The 22,228-nt window shown below is 42.9% G+C and overlaps 1 protein-coding gene across 2 annotated transcripts in view; it reads left to right on the top strand.

The window, feature by feature from the left end:
• The window catches only part of slc26a2 (solute carrier family 26 member 2), an 86,660-nt gene that overhangs the window by 580 nt on the left and 63,852 nt on the right, over positions 1-22,228 (top strand). The window lies entirely within an intron of this gene.

Here is a 22,228-nt window from a genome sequence, read left to right as displayed (position 1 = left end):
CCGGTTTCCCCTACAGTCCAAAGACATGCAGGTTAGGTTAACTGGTGGCTCTAAATTGACCGTAGGTGTGAATGTGAGTGTGAATGGTTGTCTGTGTCTATGGCCAAGTTTACATTAGACCGTATCTGTCTCGTTTTCTTCGCGGATGCACTGTCCGTTTACATTAAACCGCCGGGAAACGGGAATCCGCCAGCGTCCACGTATTCAATCTAGATCGTGTCTGGTCCGGTGCTGTGTAAACATTGAGATACGCGGATACGCTGTGCTGAGCTCTAGCTGGAGTCGTCATTGGACAACGTCACTGTGACATCCACCTTCCTGATTCGCTGGCGTTGGTCATGTGACGCGACTGCTGAAAAACGGCGCGGACTTCCGCCTCGTATCACCTTTCATTAAAGAGTATAAAAGTATGAAAATACTGCAAATACTGATGCAAATACTGCCCATTGTGTAGTTATGATTGTCTTTAGGCTTGCCATCCTTCCACTTGCAAGTGGTAAGTGACGCGCATACCCGATATGCACTGGGATCACACACACAGCGGCTCAGTCCCGAATCACTGCTCGTGCACTTCACTCGCGCACTCTGTGAGCTGCGCAGGGCCGGAGTGCGCACTCTCCAGAGGGCACTCGCTGTTCAGGACGGAGTGATTTGGAGCGCAGGATGCCTGCGGAGCTGAGCGTATCCGTGTATTGGCGTTGCTGTGTGCAGGCGAATCGTGTATTGGTGTTGCTGTGTGCATGTTAATCGTTTTAAAAACGTTAATCTGATGATCCGCTGATACGGTCTAATGTAAACCCCACCTATGTGTCAGCCCTGCAATGACCTGGCGACTTGTCCAGGGTGTACCCCGCCTTTCGCCCGTGGTCAGCTGGGATAGGCTCCAGCTTGTCTGCGACCCTGTAGAACAGGATAATGGTTGATGGATGGATATTGTTATTACACTATTATTATTATGATGAACTATACTAGAGCGGCGACTACAATTACTGACACCTTAACGATCTTTTGGCCATTTCAAAAGTAGAAAAGATTTTCAATACGTAAATTGTGCATTCACTCAAAGGTCCTGGGTTCAAGCCCAGCAGCCAATGAGAGCCTTTCTGTGCGGAGTTTGCATGTTCTCCCTGTGTCTGTCTGTGTGGGTTTCCTCCGGGTGCTCCGGTTTCCCCCACAGTCCAAAGACATGCAGGTTAGGTTAACTGGTGGCTCTATTGCCGCTTTTCCACTACAAACGCGGCTGAGCCGTGCCGTGCCGAGTCGAGCTGAGTCGAGCTGAGCGGGGCTATTGAAGTTGCATTTCGACTACAACCGCGCTGAACCGTGCTGGCTGGAAGTGGGTGGACACATTGGGTGGAGTTAGCGAAAGTGGGTGGACGTCATGTGATGTCGTTAAGCAGCGCAAACAGTGACATCAGTGACAGTGGCGGAACAAGTCAGAGCCGGGCCGGGGGCGGGGCAAATGACCGGGCCCTTTATTAAAGCTTATCATAACATCATTTTAGGCTACAAAATGTCCGCAACTGCGGTGTTTACCAATTTCAACACTACCGGGTGCAACTATGTTATTTAGTACATCAAGTCCTTCAAACGAACATGTAACTCAGAAACAAAAAACATTAGGATACTGTACATGGCTCATAATAAAACATCAATAGCCTATACTGCGCACATTATTTGAAGGGCATACGAATGAGCGCTCAGAGTGGTGACAGGAAGAGTCAGAAATAAAAGGAGGGCGGTGCAAACCTCACTGAATGCACTGTGTTTACCAATTTCAACACTCCGGGGTGCAACTATGTTATTTTGTACATTAAGTCCTTCAAACGAACATGTAACTCAGAAACAAAAAAAACATTCGGCGACATACTGTACATGGCTCATAATAAAACATCAATAGCCTACTGCGCGCATTATTTGAAGGGCATACGACGAGCCTTGCGCTCCGCGAACTCGTCCACGATGCTCTGTATGTCACTGATTCAGTGATCTTTTTAGCGGTAGTCTCACGACCCGAATAGTAAACAATAAACATGGAGGACATGGAGTCGTTAGTGTTGCTGGTCTTGGTTCTGTGGCTTGTTGTCACCGACAACGCCAACAGATACTGGCAAGAGCGTATAGATGAGGCGAGGTGCATAAGGCTTCAGAAATTCTCGTAATTCATAATTATTCTTCTTCCGGGTTTGCGGTGTTTACAGATCCCAGCGCGCTCGCGGGGCGTGTGTGGGCATGTGAGGACACTCCTCCTCACCAATCAGTGCACAGGGGAGTGTCTCCTCACGCCCCCAACCTCAGTCGGCACGGTTTGGCTCGCTTCAGCCCCACTCCAAAACGGTGCGAGTTTTAGGGGCTAAGCAGGGCTGAAACGAGCTGAGTCGTGCTGGTTTTTGGTAGTCGAAACGCGAGCCGTGTCGGGCTGAAGTGAGCTGAAGCGAGCTGAAGTGAGCTGAAAAAGGGTAGTGGAAAAGGGCCATAAATTGACCGTAGGTGTGAATGTGAGTGTGAATGGTTGTCTGTGTCTCTGTGTCAGCCCTGTGATGACCTGGCGACTTGTCCAGGGTGTACCCCACCTTTCACCCATAGTCAGCTGGGATAGGCTCCAGCTTGCCTGCGACCCTGTAGAACAGGATAATGGTTGATGGATGGATTTTTTTTTTGATGCTTCTAATACAACTTTATTAACATCAAGAAAAAGAATAAATTGTATTGCGATTTACATCTAATAAAACATCAACTTAAAACCTTACACGGAGTGCAGAATTATTAGGCAAGTTGTATTTTTGAGGATTAGTTTTATTATTGAACAACAACTATGTTCTCAATCAAACAAAAAGACTCATAAATATCAAAGCTGAATATGTATGGAAGTTAGAGTGGGGTGTTTTTAGTTTTGGCCATTTTAGGAGAATATGTATGTGTTCAGGTAACTTTCACTGTGCAGAATTATTAGGCAACTTAATAAAAACCAAATGTGTAGCCATTTCACTTATTTATTTTCACCAGGTACACTGATATGACAACTCCAGATTTGCAAATAAACATATCTGACATTCAAACACAAAAACAAAATCAGTGACCAATATAGCCACCCTTCTTCATGAGGACACTCAAAAGCCTTCCATCCATAGATTCTGTCAATTTCTTTATCTGTTCACGACCAACATTGTGTGCAGCAGCAACCACGGCCTCCCAGACGCTGTTCAGAGAGGTGTACTGTTTTCCCTCTTTGTAGACCTCACGTTTTATAATGGACCACAGGTTCTCTATGGGGTTTAGGTCAGGTGAACAAGGGGGCCATGTCATTATTTTTTTCACCTTTCAGACCTTTACTGGCTAGCCACGCAGTGGAGTATTTGGACGCATGAGATGGAGCATTATCCTGCATGATAATCATGTTCTTCTTGAAAGATGCTGACTTTTTCCTATACCACTGCTTGAAGGTTTCTTCCAGGAACTGGCAGTAGGTCTGGGAGTTGAGTTTGAGTCCATCCTCAACTCGAAAAGGTCCAACAAGCTCGTCTTTGATGATACCAGCCCATAGCAGTACTCCACCTCCACCTTGCTGGCGTCCGAGTCGGAGTGGAGCTCTGTGCCCATTACTGATCCAGCCACAGGCCCATCCATCTGGCCCATCAAGAGTCACTCTCATCTCATCAGACCACAGCACCTTAGAAAAATCAGTCTTAAGATATTTCTTGGCCCAGTCTTGACGTTTTATCTTGTGTGCCTTACTCAGTGGTGGTCGTTTTTCAGCCTTCCTTACCTTGGCCATGTCCCTCAGTATTGCACACCTTGTACTCTTTGACACTCCAGGAATGTTGCAACTCTAGAATATGGCAGAACTGGATGCTAATGGCTGCTTGTTAGCGTCACACTTGATTTTCCGCAGATCATGTGCAGTTATTTTGCGCCTTTTTTTTCCCCACACGCTTCTTTCGACCCTGTTGACTATTTGCAATGAAACGCTTGATTGTTCGGTGATCACGTTTCAACATCTTCGCAATTTCAAGAGTGCTGCATCCGTCTGCAAGACATCTCACAATTTTATACTTTTCAAAGTCTGTCAGATCTCTCTTCTGACCCATTTTGCCAGAGGAAAAGAGGTTGCCTAATAATTATGCACACCTGATATAGGGTGTTGATGTCATTAGACCACACCCCCTCTCATTACACAGATGCACAGCACCTGATATACTTAATTGGTAGTAGGCTTTCAAGCCTAAACAGCTTGGAGTGGGACAACATGCATTAAAAGGATGTTGTGGTCAAAATACTCACTTGCCTAATAATTATGCACTCAGTGTATATACAAACACACTATAAAAACTAAACAATGTCAATAGCTCCTTTGATAGCTGCGATTTCAATATCACAGTTCTTATAATCAAACACGGCACGACGCCTCACCCGCGATCCTCGAAGGCAAACCAAGGCCGACCGAAGCAATGCAAAGGATGTCCTTACTCGAATCCAGGAGATTCTTTGCGAATACAGTTCTCCTTTCTTGACGGCTGTCAGCTCAGCCAATTTACTATGATATCTTTGGCATTCCTTCCCCATCCCTCCAGTAGTGGTAAATACAAGCGGCGTGAACGAACCATGCTCAACATCCAGCACGCTCCTTGAGTACAAACGCTTCTTGTCGTTTTCATGGATGCAGTAGATCTGCTGTGGCTCCTGGTCCCGGTAAGACTCGGCATTAGGGAGGCACACCCTCACATCAAAGAATGCCGAGCTCTGGGGTTCCTAGAAGCCACGCGCCCGAATGTCCAATCTTGCATCTTGTGCTCTATTGGACCCCCTACTGAGCTGTTCCTCGGAGATGTCTTGGAGAACTGGTTCAACTTCTACATCGCTACACACCATACTCAAAAGATCAGCCTCCAGATCTCTCAACTTGTTATGACGTTGGATGACAAAACCCCCTTGTTTGCAAATCATTGCATGGTCTACTGTGAAGTTTTCTACACACACACAGACTGATGGGATGTCATCAAATGGCCAATCATACCATAACTTAACAGCATCACGAAACTCTCTCTGCTGAGGTTGAAGCCCTGTTCTTGAAGGGGAAGAACTGTCAGCCATACTGAGGAACCTTTTTCTTGCGCTAGTTCTAGTGCTCGCTGAGTCTTCCGTGGAACGATTTGTTTTAAATTCTCTGCAATCTCTGTAAGTTCCTTATCATTTTCGCATTTGACAGCCTGGTGCACTAACTTGATGAGGGATTCATCAGGTAACTGATGAATCTGAGCCACGATATGTTCAACAAGAGGGGATGTCACCTGAATAGACAAGGCATATTCGCATGCCACTTCGTGGCATGGATTACTCACGCCAAGGCCACCTAGGCGAGCTGGCAATGCCAGGACGTCTCTATCCAGTTGGCTACACTTGCGCTCTACGATTGCTGGTAGAAAAACCTGAGCGATAGCCTCTTCAAGTGGTTCTAGAAGATCGTGGATATCAGAGAGAGTTCTCAGAAAATAAGTCCAACGATGTTTTAAACCAAACATATAGGCAGCATAGCTGGCCTGCAGTTGAGCCTGTGCAAACTCAGCAAGCTGAGCCACTTCGCTGACCCAGCTAGCTACTTTCTCATTGACATAGCCCTCCAGATAGTTTCTTGATCCAATCACGGCCCCAAGATGCTTCTGCCCCTCTACTGTCACATTGTTAACTGTATCTTTGAAAACTGCTCTAATAAGTGACTCCTTTTCTGGCTTTGCAATAATCCAGCACTTTTTTGCTTTTGGAAAATAACCGAGGTCTGGACCGAGTGCATTGAGAGCATCCCACCATTGCTTAACTCAGACCTGGGCATTTTACGGCCCGCGGGCCGCATCCGGCCCTTTGGTTCATTCTGACCAGCCCGCGTAAGGTTAATTAGAAATTGCAAAATAAACGTATTTTCTAATTTTACCTCATGCATGGACTGAGTGTGCATTGCTTTTATTTTGAAGTTGTGTTCAACAAAAACGCGCGCGACATGAACATGACATGAAATCCCACAAAACCTAATCCTGCGATAACTACTTCCGTAATTTGTCCAGACCAACCACAAACTTGTACGTCATCCTTCAAACGGTCCAGCCAATCACATAGTGTGACGTCACCAGCAGGCACCGGAGCCCGAGCCGATCTGTAGATCTGATACCTACACCGAATCGACGTTGTTGGGAGCAGGTCACAAGAAGACTTTAGTCCCCAAAACGTCCGCAAAAAGAAGAAAGGTAGATGCCGAATGCAGGGCTTTCAACAAAACATGGACTGCTAAGTATTTATTTACTGAAGTCAGAGATAAAGCCGTGTGTTTAGTTTGCGGAGAGCAGATCGCCGTGTTCAAAGACTACAATTTGAGTCGGCATTACCAGACGAAGCACACTGAGAAATACTGAAACTTGACTGATGCTGAAATAGCGCGGACATCGGAAGCTTTGCTGGCTAAGCTAGAAAAGCAGCAAGGCTTTTTTACCAAGTGTCACACATCCAGGGATGCAGCAACCAAGACCAGCTTTGTGCTTTCCCACAAAATCACTAAAAACAGTAAGCCATTCTCGGAGGGGGAATTTGTGAAAGAGTGCTTGGTGGACTTGGTGCTTGATATTTGAAGTAGAAAGACAATATTGTGATGTCTTTATTGTGTTTTGGGGTGAATGTGACTGAAAAAAAAATGGTACACACGTTCACATTTTGTTAACCATTGTTTTGGGAAATTTGATTGAATAAATTACATTTTTTGTAAGGCAACCTCGTTTTTTCCATACTCTTACCAGTCTTAGCAGCTTGTAAAAACAATGTTATTTACTGCTTTATATAAAGAAATACAATTAATATTATGCAGAATTTAGTTCAGCCATTTGGTCCGGCCCTCCACAAAATTTTCTGTTTCTCATGTGGCCCCATGGAAAAAATAATTGCCCACCCCTGGCTTAACTTCTAAAATAGTGCCCGCTCCACTAGCATCGTCTGCAAACCAGCATTGCTTTGCATCTGACATGGCCTGTAGACTAGTCAGTCCCCCCAGGATTTCGCGGGCCTTTTTTGTGATTGTTGCGGGCTAAAATGTCTGATGTTGCGGGGGTTTTTCCAAAAAATTGCGATGAAAGTTGCGGTGTTTTTTAGGTTTTTGTTGCGATTACATTGCGGGAGGAAGTGAAAGTTGCGAGAAATTGTTGTGATTTTCTCTTTTTGTGATTAAAATTGAGTGATACGTTAAATATTAAGTTATTACTGAAAAACTATTGATTAAAAAAACAAAGACATTGAGAAATGGTCCTATAATCATCTTTACCAATATAAAAGATTACCAGGACTACAAAAATGCAGAAAAATAGGCTTTACTTATCCAAATGCACCTGTTGGTTCAAAAGTTAAAGTGCAGAGAACCTCACAGCACAACATGAAGTTACCTTAAAATATAATATAAATGCCTCAGCTTTCATGTAAGAAAAAAAACTATTAATACTAGTACTGTGTGCAGGCAGTCTCTCCTGAAGACTAAATTAAACAATAATTATAAACTAATAAAATAAATGGCTCAGGCTTCACAGAAGAAAAAAACAATTTGAACAGAATCTCACAGTATGATGCTGAAGCTGCCTAAACAATGGAAAATAAAATACCATTTTGGCAAAAATGTTGGCATCCATTAATTTCTTGTACTAAGTAAAAAAATAATGTAAAGTGCACACAGTCCTTCACTGTAAACATAACACACTTTCAGTAACAGAATTTAAGCCTACATAAACACTGACTTGCACATGCTGCTTCTCTTGAACGTATACACGGAAGTAAGGCGGAAGGTAGTTTGTCGATGTCACCTCAAGACGACACCAACGATTGGTCAAATTTGCGGGAAAGTTGCGATGATTGGATATAATTGCAACACCGCCCTGAATTCGCGGGGATTGGTTGAATTTGCATTGAAGTTGCAAATCGCAACATCGCGAAATCCTGGAGGGTCTGACTAGTAATCAAGGGCTGGATACTAAGAGTATATAGTCCCATAGCAAGAGTGTCACCTTGAGTTGTTCCTTCAGCAGATATATCTTTACCACCGGTAATAAATAACCGGGCGGGATGTCTATAGGTGTTTATGGTATACACTGCAATGATAGGATAGAGAACGCGGATATTATGTAAGGCCATCCTGAAAAAAAAAATCTGTTTCCTGTCCACCGGGTGAGCAAAAAAATTTTCGGGAGGGAGGGATTTTTTTTTATATATGGATGGATAAGAAATCGCAGTGCTGTGTTTGCTTTTTCTTTCAGTACTTTTTTATTACAAAAGCAGACACATTTAATAAAATATGACGGTTTAATCAACTGAAACTTGTACAAAAACTTTAAGTTAGCATTTTAAATGCTGACTGCAACATTTGCGAAACTTTTACAAAGGTACTTAAAATGTCCGACACACGGACTTTTTGTAGTTCTAAATCGACCGTTAGGCCTAGTTCGGATGAAATTACACTATTAAAATGATCACTGAATGATTTGTTTTTCTGAATCTTTACTATTTTGTTGTTCGCTAGAATACCATTTTGCGATTTCACACTTAAGCAAATGTTTGAAAACTCCGGATCTCCTTCCTTCATGGTGGCTGCCATTTTTTTGTGCCGCATGGCGCATGCGCAGAGTAAGGGAGAGTAACTCATCCGCGGCCCTGACATGTGGTGTGTGTGTACGCACGCACTCGGCGGAGGCAGTAGTGTGTCGGGGCCGTCGGAGGGAACAGAAGCAGAGATAACGCTTATTTTGTCTCCGGTAAACCAGTCTTCTCTCGTTCAATTACGTGCTGGCATCAAAAGACACCGTTGGTTGTAAATGAAACCAAACTGAGTTGTTGGAGTGTATTTTCATACACAAATGGAGAAATGTTCGCTGAGTGTGTAATTGTGTAGCCCCACTGCAGACCGTTGTCGTTGTTAATTCATAGCATGCTCAGCTGCGTGAATGTGTCATGCACCGAGAATAAGAGATTTACAAGCCAGGAACGCCTCATGATGCAATACGCAAGAAAAGAAAGATTTACTGCCATTTTACCTTGTATTTGAGTAAAGTGAATAAATAAATGGTCTGTGGAAAATACATTTAATCCTGGGAACTGCGTGCACAGGAGTTTATTTTGTGTTTACAACCCCCCCGGCTGGCTACTTATTTGTCATGGCTGGCTAGTATGAGCCTTAGTGGAAAGCCCTGGGAATGCGGAAATGTCAAGTTCGATTTTAGATTTACGAACTCGGAAAAATGTCGAAAAACCGGCGTTAAAAAACTAAATTTCAACTGCACAAACGGCACTCACCCAGCCGGTGGACCGGAAACAGAACATTTTTTAATAATGGCCTAAAGCTGCTGCCCTATTAAGGGCATTAAATGCATTAGATGCATTATTAATAAAACCGCATCGGTATCATCTGCTTCGAAGATCCTATGCATAGCATGTATTGCAGCCTTGCTCCCTGATTTCTGTCCTGCACATAATTGTAACGAGCCGCTTGTCTCAACAACATCCCCCTTAGCTATGTTCATAACGCACTTCCCGCATATCCTCCTTATCACCTCCCCCACTCCTATTGGCCGCACAGCACCCTCCCCTTTATCTAGGCCAGGGGTGTCAAACATACGGCCCGCGGGCCGAATCCGGCCCGCTAGATGGTTTAATCCGGCCCCAGACTTGTAGAGAAAAAATTTCTAAGGATGTCAAAAAAAAGTAAATCTCTAGCCCATTCCTGTGACGACTTATGAATTTTTAAAGAAATAACTGAAATGCTCTATTCAGCCACTAGGGGCAGCCAAAAAAAGCAGCACTGACTGTCAGGACAAACAGACGAGGACCCAAGAGCGCAGGTTAAATGTTGAGTTTATTGATAGCAGGGGAAAGGGAGGATGTGTGTGAGAAGCTCAGTGGCAGGAGGACTGAGAGGCAGGGATGGCTGGTGGGAGCGTCTGAGGTCTCCCATCCAAGTACTAACTGGGCCAGGCCCTGCTTAGCTTCTGAGATCAGCCAGGATCAGGTGTTGTCAGAGTGGTTTGGCTGTCAGCTTACAGCACTTGGGCCGAATCCCATTTCACCCCTTGGACCAACCCCTTGGCCCTTCCCCTCCATTTTGCGCGTTCACGTGAAGGGGTAGGGGTATCCCAATCCCAGTTAACGCGGAGGGGTAGGGGAAGGGGGAGGGCTTCTGTACCCCTCCAAACGGAGATTTTCCTGGAGCTGACTCCGAACGAAGGGGTTTGAGTGATTTCCCACAATGCCATGCGGATTTCAGCGAGATTTCATGCGGATTTCATAAAGATGGCGGTTCCTGCGGTGAAAGATTGTCATAAATGTATTTTCTCCATTATTTACGTGTTTTAAGTTGTTATCCAGAGGAAACACGCCGCTTGATTCGCTTTCGAGCTGAGAATGAGCAGCGATTTCTGAAATCCAAGCTGCTGCTAAAAAGCTTTGGGAGTGAGTATTGTTTTCGGTTGCTTGACTGCGTACGTTTTGTTCTGTTATTCTCGCTTTTATTGTTTACATGAGTGTTCTGACACCTCATTCTGTCGGATGTGGTGCACGAAGCGCCAAATATCCCATTCAGTGGTGTTAGTTAACAAATCACACCCTGCCAGCAGAGATTTCTGGCTCTGACTGTAGCGGCTGGTCGCAGCCAATGACGCATTTGGTTGCGTTTTGCTAACGTAAACGCTGACGGAGGTACGCGATGACGTATGCGATCGTTGAAGGGCTATCCCAATACGTAAGGGTTGAATTTCAAGCCCTATCCCTTGTAGCTCAGTTTCAAGGGGAAGGGCCAAGGGGAAGGCGGAGGGGAAGGCGGAGGGGTAGGGGTAGAAATTAGAATTGGGATTGGGCCTTGGTATTCAGGCGGTCTCTCAGTGAGCAGTCTCTCAGGACAGCACGACAGACAGGAGTTTGGGAACAGGCTGAAACACAGAGTCACAGGTCAGGTAGCGAGAACGGGGACAGAAATGCAGGGTCAGATTACCAGGGCTGAAGAGTTGACGGAGTCAATGCCTTGCAGACGATCTGACACTGAAGCTTGGGAGGACTGCAGTTTAAATACACACAGAGAAGGCATCAGGTGATAGGCAACAGCCAATGACAGCCACTGAAAGTCAATGAGAGTCAATGATGGTAAATTGACTGCAGGTGAGCCTGATAGAGAAGGAGCCTGCGGGCGTGGCAGGTAATACTGAGTGGAGAGGAGTGGAATGTTACCTGATGAGTGGAAAACCACAGGTAGGACAATGACACTGACGTAACAAGAGATCAGGAAATAAACAGCACATTTTATTAGCGTGCCCAGATATGCTGTCTGATTCCATGAATGGCAGTCTTGCCTCACCACGATTAAGTTGCTATCAAAATTATCAAGAGTGATTCCCCCCCTCCATTACCAAAATGTCTTTGTCGAAAAGAAGAAAAGTTGACGTAGAGTGCAGAGTTTTCCAGGAAAAATGGACTGAGTATTATTTATTCACAGAGGTGAATACAAAACCAGTGTGTTTGGTATGTAATCAACAGGTTGCAGGGCTCAAAGAATATAATATTCGGCGCCACTATGAGACTCGTCATAAAGAAAAATTTCACAATTTGTATGGACAATTAAGAAAAGAGAAGATAAATGAATTGTTAGCTGGTCTGAAGAAACAGCATTTACTCGCAGCCGTGAGGTCAGTGATGGAGCAGTGAAAGCTAGCTACACTACCGTTCAAAAGTTTAGGGTCACCCAGACAATTTTGTGTTTTCCATGAAAAGTCACACTTTTATTTACCACCATAAGTTGTAAAACGAATAGAAAATATAGTCAAGACCTTTTTCTGGCCATTTTGAGCATTTAATCGACCCCACAAATGTGATGCTCCAGAAACTCAATCTGCTCAAAGGAAGGTCAGTTTTATAGCTTCTCTAAAGAGCTCAACTGTTTTCAGCTGTGCTAACATGATTGTACAAGGGTTTTCTAATCATCCATTAGCCTTCTGAGGCAATGAGCAAACACATTGTACCATTAGAACACTGGAGTGATAGTTGCTGGAAATGGGCCTCTATACACCTATGGAGATATTGCACCAAAAACCAGACATTTGCAGCTAGAATAGTCATTTACCACATTAGCAATGTATAGAGTGGATTTCTGATTAGTTTAAAGTGATCTTCCTTGAAAAGAACAGTGCTTTTCTTTCAAAAATAAGGAAATTTCAAAGTGACCCCAAACGTTTGAACGGTAGTGTACCTTATTGCAAACGAGTTGGTGCAAGCATCCGAGCCATTTTCTGATGGTGAACTCGTGAAAAAATGCATGCTGAAGGCTGCAGAAGTCGTGTGCCCTGAAAAGCAACCTGCCTTTGCCAACATTAGTCTATCGAGGAACACTATTGCAGATAGGGTTGAAGATCTCTCACGAGACTTGGGCAGCCAAATGAATGACAAAATCAAGTCATTTATTGCATTTTCGGTTGCACTTGATGAGAGCACCGATGTCACACAACTGTGCATATTTATTCGTGGTGTTGATGAGACTTTGACTGTCACTGAGGAGTTCCTTGAGTTGGTGCCTATGAAGGACACTACAACAGCGCTCTCATGTTAGAGCGCTGGACAAGGTCGGAGTGGACTGGTCCCGTGCTGTCAGTTTGGCTACAGGTGGCGCCCCATCAATGGTCGGGAGAGAGGCAGGCGTTGCGACAAAATTCAGAGAGAAAGCGCAGGCCGCAAACAGAAGACAAGATGTTTGGGCATTTCATTGTATTTTGCACCAGGAGGCATCGTGTTGTAAAACACTAAAAATGGATCATGTTATGAGTGTGGTTGTGCAAACTGTAAATTTCATCAGAGCGCAAGGTCTGAATCACCGTCAGTTTGACTGTTTTCTCAGTGATAATTACATTCCGGCTGGCTTACCATACCACACTGAAGTACGGTGGTTAAGCCGAGGTGCCGTACTCAAGCATTTCTTTGAACTACGAGAGGAAATTGGACAGTTCATGGAGAAAAAGGGCAGACCAGTAGAGGAATTTAAACGCCCGGAATGGGTGCGGGATCTGGCCTTTATGGTGGATATTACACAGCACCTGAATAATCTTAACAAAATGTTGCAAGGCCGCAGAAAAGTTGTCACTCAGTTTTACGATAGCGTACGCGCATTCAAGTTGAAACTGTCACTCTGGGAGACACAGCTATCTAACGGTGACACCTCTCATTTCCCATTGCTCACAGCTATGCATGCTACTGAACATAATGCTGATTTGGATCAATACAAAGACAAGATAACAGAATTGCTGCAGGAGTTCAAGTGTTCCCCTTTTCCACCAAATCAGTTCCAGGGCTGGTTCGGGGCCAGTGCTTAGTTTGGAACCGGGTTTTCTGTTTCCACTGACAAAGAACTGGCTCTGGGGCCAGAAAAAACGGTTCCAGGCTAGCACCAATTCTCTGCTGGGCCAGAGGAAAGAACCGCTTACGTCAGCGGGGAGTGGAGTTGTTAAGACCAACAACAATAACAAGATCGCGAAAGGTCGCCATTTTTAAGCGACGAGAAGCAGCAGCTGTACAAACGCGAAGTCATCCATTATTATTATTGTTGTTGTTGCTGCTGCTTCTTCCGTGTTGTTTTTGCTTCGATATTCGTGCCAAGGTTTATGCAAACGTAGCGACGTAACTGACGTATACAGCGACGTAACTGACGTATACAGCGACGTAACTGACGTGGCTTCCCTTAGCACCGCGAGCTATGGAAAAGCAAACTGGTTCTCAGCTGGCTTGCAAGTTGAACGAGTTGTGAACCAGCACCAGCACTGGCCCCGAACCAGCCCTGGAACTGATTTGGTGGAAAAGGGGTACTGGAGATTTCAGGTTTTCAGTGAACTTGAGGACGAATTTGCCTTTTTTTGCTCGCCATTTACAGTCAGTGCTTCTGATATGCCCACTGACATCCAACTCGAGATAATTGACTTGCAATGTGATTCCGATATGAAGCAGAAATTTGCGTCGGTGGGCTTAGACACGTTTTATCAATATCTTTTGCCAGGGTACTCCAAATTAACATCCCTGGCTGCAAAGGTTTTGTCCATGTTTGGGACTACCTATCTTTGTGAACAGGCGTTCTCTGTTATGAACGCACCGCTCAAGGTTATCAAACGCACACTTGAATGACATTGTGAAATGTGCTGCTACTCAGGATTTGAAACCTGATACTGATGCCCTCGTGAAGGCTAAAAGATTCCAAGTGTCAGGAGCCAGCAGTAGCCGATAGACTTGGTGAGAGAAAGCGGGGAGGGAGGTTAATCAGCATTAAGGCCTGGGCCTAATTCTTGTCATGTTCACAAATGTTTGCAGTCTGAAGGATGCAGTTCTTTGAAAATAAGATTACTCTGGTTTCACTTTAAAAGACAATGAATATTGTGCAGTACGGTATATCATTCTCAGCTTCAGTAGGCCTAGCCTACAAAATAGAATAGAATAGAAAGCCTTTATTGTCATCACACAGAGTATAACGAGATTCAGAGCTGCTCCATAAAGTGCACACACATAGAATAAAAAGAAAAGGTATGTACAATATACAAAATACAAAAACTACTATTGAACTACTAGCTACTATATACAGACACATTTGTATAGGTCCTGCATGGAGAATACACCCAAGACAAAGCACAGTAGATAAAACCTTAAGGGCAAGTAAAGTGGCTGATAGTAGCAGCATCCAGTGGTGCAACCATGTGTAACATTATAATTACAATTCAAGTATATTGGCATTATAATTACAGTATATACACATATATATATATATATAGGGCGGCACGGTGGTGTAGTGGTTAGCGCTGTCGCCTCACAGCAAGAAGGTCCTGGGTTCGAGCCCCGGGGCCGGCGAGGGCCTTTCTGTGTGGAGTTTGCATGTTCTCCCCATGTCCGCGTGGGTTTCCTCCGGGTGCTCCGGTTTCCCCCACAGTCCAAAGACATGCAGGTTAGGTTAACTGGTGACTCTAAATTGACCGTAGGTGTGAATGTGAGTATGAATGGTTGTCTGTGTCTATGTGTCAGCCCTGTGATGACCTGGCGACTTGTCCAGGGTGTACCCCGCCTTTCGCCCGTAGTCAGCTGGGATAGGCTCCAGCTTGCCTGCGACCCTGTAGAAGGATAAAGCGGCTAGAGATAATGAGATGAGATATATATATATATATATATATACATCTGATGTAGCCTAATCTTATTGCTCATGCACTGCTATAACTTTTATGTTTGTTAATTTAATTTTATCTTTCATAAATTTGCACATTTAGAGTAGAGTGGGGGAAAAAGCCCCCCTTAAGGAAAATTCAGTTTTTCTCCAAGTTGAAATGAACCATGTGTTGTTTTAATCATAGTTTTTGACAACAGTGACATGAACAATAATGCCACCTAAAGTTTGCCTAAAGTTAATACTTTTTTTTTTTTAACAAAAACAAACATTGTGCCAAGGGGGCCTTTTACCCCCCCAGTGGGGTAAAAGGCCCCCTGAGGTGGGGCAATAGGCCCCCTCACTCAAAAAAAGCTGTTTGGATAGCAAAAGTGTTTACTTAAGCCTATAATGTGAAATAAACAAGAACATATCCCTGAATTAATGAATAGATGCATTATTTTATTATATTTCGCATTTTAATTTCGATATAATTTTGTGTGGATTGAACATGAATTAACAAAGAACAAGCTATTCATTAATTCAGGGCTATTTTCTTGTTTTTTTGAGTGAGGGGGCCGATTGCCCCACCTCAGGGGGCCTTTCACAATGTTTGTTTTTGTTAAAAAAAAATTAAGTATTAACTTTAGGCAAACTTTAGGTGGCATTATTGTTCATGTCACTGTTGTCAAAAACTATGATTAAAACTAAACACATGGTTCATTTCAACTTGGAGAAAAACTGAATTTTCCTTAAGGGGGGCTTTTCCCCCCACTCTACTCTAATTATGATAAAAGGAAACGATGCCCCCTGGGGGCCATTTACCCCGCCATTAAGGGGGCGTTTTACCCCACAGACTACACTTTTACAAAAAAGGGTCTCACTTTCAAAATGTGATTCAACTTTTTATACCTAATGTATTTTTTTTAACGTACTGACTTGTCTACTCATACGACATACACAGCTGTGATATCTGACGAAATAGCAGCTATCTAAATACAGTTTTACTGATATCTGAAAATGATATCACTTACCATGAAATTTGATTTCTCTCCGCTGCGTTGCTGATATGCGATCCACAGTGGATATTTGTATATCCCCGTTGTCAAGCCAGTCCATAGCAACAATAGAAATGTAACTTTGCGCCATCTGGTGGTTATTTTGGGTAAAACAGGCCGGGGGCCTTTTACCACACGGGGGCGTATTACCCTAGCCTGGGAAATCCCATGCTGCTTTGCACAATCGTTCCGATATGAAAAGACAGCATGGAAACTATGGTCTAAAGGCTCGCCCGAGTTAGGGAGCCAATCAGAGAGTGGGGAGGGGTGGAAAGACGGTGACGTGTACTACTCGACAAACGGAAGCTTGTAGTTTATTTGGGACTGTTTACGGATCACATTTAACATGGCGGCGAGCGATACGAACCAAACTTTCGATCAAGCTTTAGACACTGTTCTGAATAGTTTAGAGCGAAAGTTTGTTTTAAAAAAAGAACAGCGTTTGGTGTTAGTCTATTTTTGTTTTGCCTTCTCTTTCTCTTTCCTTCTCTTCTTCGCTTCATCTTCTTCGTCGCTCTAACTACGTCACCGGGTACAACTGCCATGATTGGCCATGGGCTACGTATACGCCAAATGATAGACATTCGCAACGTCCAATAAACGGCTGTTGACAATCGTAAACCACACCTCCCCTACGAGAAATTCAATAGGCAGATTCCAGACCATATTTCACTTGTGATATGGTCTGGTGCTAACCAGACTAGTATTACCCCACTCTACTCTACATTTTTAGGCAGGATGTTTAGGCTACTTTCTTCATAGCTCCCACTTGAGTTTAGTGTGGGGAGTTGGTTCAGGTTGTCAGATGTAAAAGTGTATTCACTCAGCTGTATAAAAATAAACCAGTTGTTTGAGAGTGAAATGCATTTTATTTCAAATCCATTGGCCTCTCTGTGAATAAATGTGTAATAATCTAGATCCCTTGTGATCAGTGATTATGTAGGCTACAAATGTAGGCTGAAGCATAAAGCATAGCCTACTGAAAAAAACAATGCTAAAGATTTGGAGTTGACAAAGGTTATTTTGCAATTATTTTACTGGTCCGGCCCACTTGAGATCAGATGGGCTGTATGTGGCCCCTGAACCAAAATGAGTTTGACACCCCTGATCTAGGGGGATGAGGCGACTTGCTACTAGGGCCTCTGCATGCTCTTGCGACAAGGCTTTCGCAGATAGCTTTTCGCAGACAGTTGTAATTTATCGTTGAGCGGGGAGTAATAGGCGTGCGCGATGTTATTCACCGCCACAACGCAAGGGGGTGCGAAGTCGCGAAATCGCTAGGAGTAGTTGGTGGGTGTGGTTAGTGGAGTGTTTATCCTCCGGTTACTTATAATGACTAGAACTGGAGTCGTATAGATGTACGTACTTCCTCACTTCCTCGATCAACCACTCTTCGTGCTGCTCCATCTTCTCTCGTGTTTTTAAAAATGGCGGTCGTGAAAACAAACCGGGAAAGTAGGGAAGCGGAAGTGCGTGTACAGCGGATGTAGAGTGGACCAATCAGAGCCCTCTTGTCTGCGACGCTGTCTGCGAGGCTTCTGCAGTGGTCACAATTTTTGGGAGGTGTGCGCAGAGCGTCTGCGAAGGTGGGGGGGCTACGCAGACGCCTTCTGCGACGCCGTCTGCGAGGACTGCGTTGTCAGCATAAATTGGCCTTAACGGCTCTGTGGTCAAAGGATCAATATACTGAGTGCATAGAGTCTTTGCCATTGTAGCTATCGCCTCACACAGCTTCGTCGATGACTGTTTAAACGATTTACAAGCAAGCATTCGTCTGAAGCCATTCACGTCCACACCACAAGGACCCCCTGCACCTTTTATTTATTTATTTATTTATTTTATTTATTTAAAGGTTTAGTTATCAGGGACAATGCACATTAATAAAACATTTAAAGGGCTGATGACACGAACATGACTCTATGCAATTTCTTAAATAAACTATACAACATGGCAAACATGTTAGATTTCTGTTATAATTACGTGAAAAGAAGCTGTTGTTACGCGAATATCCAACTTTTAATTGCACAGCGCAAGAAAACTGGGTCCGTGGCTCGCGTCCATGTTGTGACGTCAGCGGAAGAACACGCTGCGGTTCACTGGCTGTTCTACTCAATGGAAATGGCGCATGAAAACGCCGGTGAACTCTCTAGCTTTTCCTCTTCTGGGAGTCTAGAATTGTGTTGTGAGTGGGATAGATCGGAAGAATCAAGTGATGACGAACACGGGTGCATCCAACCGTACAGGTTTGAACCTGTTACTGTGCAATCTGAGAGCGACTCCGACTCCAAGATGGACAGCAGACAGGCAGACAGCTCAGCATTGAACACCACAAGGTTGGATAACAAGGATTGGTAGGTCAACCCGTATTTGTTCAAAATGTTACGGAATCAATATTTTAATATTGTGTATTGTTGTCTTGCATGTGTAAACACTGCTTATATCATGTAAGCCGTATGCTACACTGAATACATAGTTCCTAATGGAGCATGCAAACGGCTAACATAATAAGCTTACGACTATGCCTGATCCGTGATACATTTAGGATAATATTGGCAGGCACGTCTTCTAGTTTATGGCTTCTTAGTTTTATCCTTGAATGAAGCAAAATATTTGATAACCTACATCAGCGTAAGCAAATGACAATCTGTAGCCTACTTGTCTGGCTAAGTTAGCTTTCCCTCAGTGTTTGCTTTGAGAAACAAGCTTTCACAAGCAAATACATGACTGATATCACGCCGACTTTATGATTACATTTATGATTATCATGAATGTGTACTCTATGATGTGTACTCTATGAGCGCTCTGGAGCGAGTCACTCCCAAGATGGCCGCGCAGACCGCATGGTTACTATTTTTAGCATCATGTCGGAGCGCTCTATAGCTCTACGTACCTTTATCTTATGTCGTTTCTCAACACATGTTCTGACAGTTGGACTGTCTTTGGAGGAGTCGCCTTGTCCCAGGTGACTGCTGGATCTGGCATAGCTACTAGTAGACCCCCTCCGGAATACTGTAGGCACTGCTGATGGTAGTAACACACGTTTGTGCTGAACTGAACACCCAAGAGATTCCTTTAAGCTGGGAAGGGTGTCAAAACAATCCAAATCGAAGTGTTCAGAGCACAGGACGGATGTTGGTGAGGGCTCCCACTTGTCACGAGTGCGCCTGACTTGCTTCACCCACTTCGCATGCAGCTCGGGATCTCTGGGAAACTTTAATAAACTTACCCCATCCTTGTGGGTTTTGGAGCAAAAGCTGGCAACACAACGCGAAGGCATAATAACTATATATATATATATATATATATATATATATATATATATATATATATATATATATATATGAGTGCTTCCACGCTTATGGGTACTGAAATGGGGACATGAACTTATTTTTAAAAATTCACCTAAAACCATTTCTTTTTTTTACCATCAGGTCACAAAACATGTAATCTTTAATGAATGATATGTTAAAAGATAACTTTAATTTTCTGAGATGTAATAAAAACATATTTATATGCCAAAGTCAGAACGTAACAGAAGTGTTGTGGACATATATATTCTCAATTTTAACAATGTAGAATTACTTTTTGAAACATAGGAAGGTGATGTTTGTTTTAGCAAATATAATTAATAAACATGTGTAGTAGAATAAACATACACATTCTTTCAATAAGATTAACATGGTATATAGCTAGATTGTAATTAATTTGTAACAGACGCGAGATGGACAATCGTAACAGAAGTAATGTAACAGACATCATTTTGGAACTCATAGGCTTGACTTTGGCATATAAATATGTTTTTATTACATCTCAGAAAATTAAAGTTATCTTTTAACATATCATTCATTAAAGATTACATGTTTTGTGACCTGATGGTAAAAAAAGAAATGGTTTTAGGTGAATAAGTTCAGTACCCATAAGCGTGGAATCACTCATATATATATATATATATATATATATATATATATATATATATATATATATATATAATGTATAATAATGTATAATAAAAATACTAATAATGATAAACTGAACACCTGCCGCATCAACAATAAACTGGTAAGTTAGGAGGAAGGTTCTTTCGCTGACGTCATATAGCTCCTCCTCCTCTTTCGTCTCCTGGGTGCTGCAGCCCCGTCAAATTTGCCCAAATAGCCGCGTTTTTTATCATAACTTGTAAAATAGGCGCCTTCGTGAATTAATATATGGATCATCGGGAATTACTTTTTATGTTATAAAACATCGCCAAAGATGTCAAAAACGTGTCATCAGCGCTTTAAACAAATGTAAATATGCCAGAATTAGCCAGAAGGCTATTTTGCATCTGCTGTCCCTGGACTGATGTTAAAATAGTCACCCTAAAAGAGCAAAAATTAAAATATAATCAAATAAAACATTTCCAAATAAAAAACTAAATCTGAATAAAAAAAAAAAAAACTAAAATACATTTACACACAAGCCAACATAAACTCAACACCAGACAATTACTACAAACAAAACCAAGAACAATATTAAGCAATAACAACAAACATCAACAACATTTATAATATAAGACACAATAAGAAACTAACAAGCCATAAACAAGCAGGACATAAACACCAAACGCATAATAAAAAAGCATACACAAAAATTAACAGTAATACTAGACAAACTGACAAGACAACATGACGGATGGCATCAGAAAAACATCGACAGGCAGGGCAGCAAACATGGAGAAAAATTAAGCACTAAAATTTAATGTTGACAGCCTTGACCACTAATTAACCACTTTTTTTTAACAAAAAATTAAAAGAAGCATAATTTGATTGATTTCTAATGTCAATTGGAATGGAATTCCACTCACGAGCAGCCCTGATTGAAAATGCAGACTGGCTAAAAGCACTTTTTCTAAACTGGACCACACAATCTCCTCTAGCTGCACTCCGTGTAGATGTTCATACCACCTTTATAAACTGGGTCAGTACAGGAGGAGCAAGTCCATGAATAATTTTATACATTAAACATGAGTGTGAATATTTAATAAGATTTTCCAAATGTAGCAATTTATATTTCATTAAAATATGGCAATGATGATAGTCATTGGATTTCTTATCCAATACCTTAATAGTTTTTTTATATAAAGAAAGTAGTGGTTTGAGTGCAGTATTGCTAGCTTGAGACCAGGTTGTCAAACAATATGTTATATGGGAGAAGATCATTGAATGCATATACATTAGTGCAGCCTTAGTTGACATGCAACTGTGAACATGTCTAAAGTTTGCCAAATTAAATTTGATGCGCTTAGAAACCTTTTTGATATGCTCTTTAAAGGTGAGGTTATTATCAACGACCACCCCGAGATATTTGAAATCTGAGACAACACATAGTCGCTCCCCATCTACAACCACATCAGGCTCTAGTGAGTGTGTTTTAGTTTTACTAAAAAACATACACACTGTTTTAGAGACATTCAGTTGAAGACAGTTTTGCTTTAACCATTCTGTGATGCGTTGCATTGAGTTAGTTAACTGATCAGCTACTTGGGTTGCGCTGCTACCATGCATAAAATTTACAGTGTCGTCTGCATACATTATGGTGTTTGAATTAGGGCATACGATTGGCAAATCTCATCTCATCTCATTATCTCTAGCCGCTTTATCCTGTTCTACAGGGTCGCAGGCAAGCTGGAGCCTATCCCAGCTGACTACGGGCGAAAGGCGGGGTACACCCTGGACAAGTCGCCAGGTCATCACAGGGCTGACACATAGACACAGACAACCATTCACACTCACATTCACACCTACGGTCAATTTAGAGTCACCAGTTAACCTAACCTGCATGTCTTTGGACTGTGGGGGAAACCGGAGCACCCGGAGGAAACCCACGCGGACACGGGGAGAACATGCAAACTCTAGATTAGAGTCCAACAATAGCTGATGAATTTGATCACTTTTAGATTTAAAACTTCTTATATTTAAGTGTCCTCCTAAAATGCCTCTTGGTTTTAATTTTGGATCCCAGATGATTC

The sequence above is a fragment of the Neoarius graeffei genome, chromosome 8, assembly GCF_027579695.1.
Source record: "Neoarius graeffei isolate fNeoGra1 chromosome 8, fNeoGra1.pri, whole genome shotgun sequence".
Classification (NCBI taxonomy): Eukaryota; Metazoa; Chordata; class Actinopteri; order Siluriformes; family Ariidae; genus Neoarius; species Neoarius graeffei.
The sequence above is the reverse complement of the archived record's forward strand: the minus strand, read 5'-3'. Positions and strand labels throughout refer to the sequence as shown.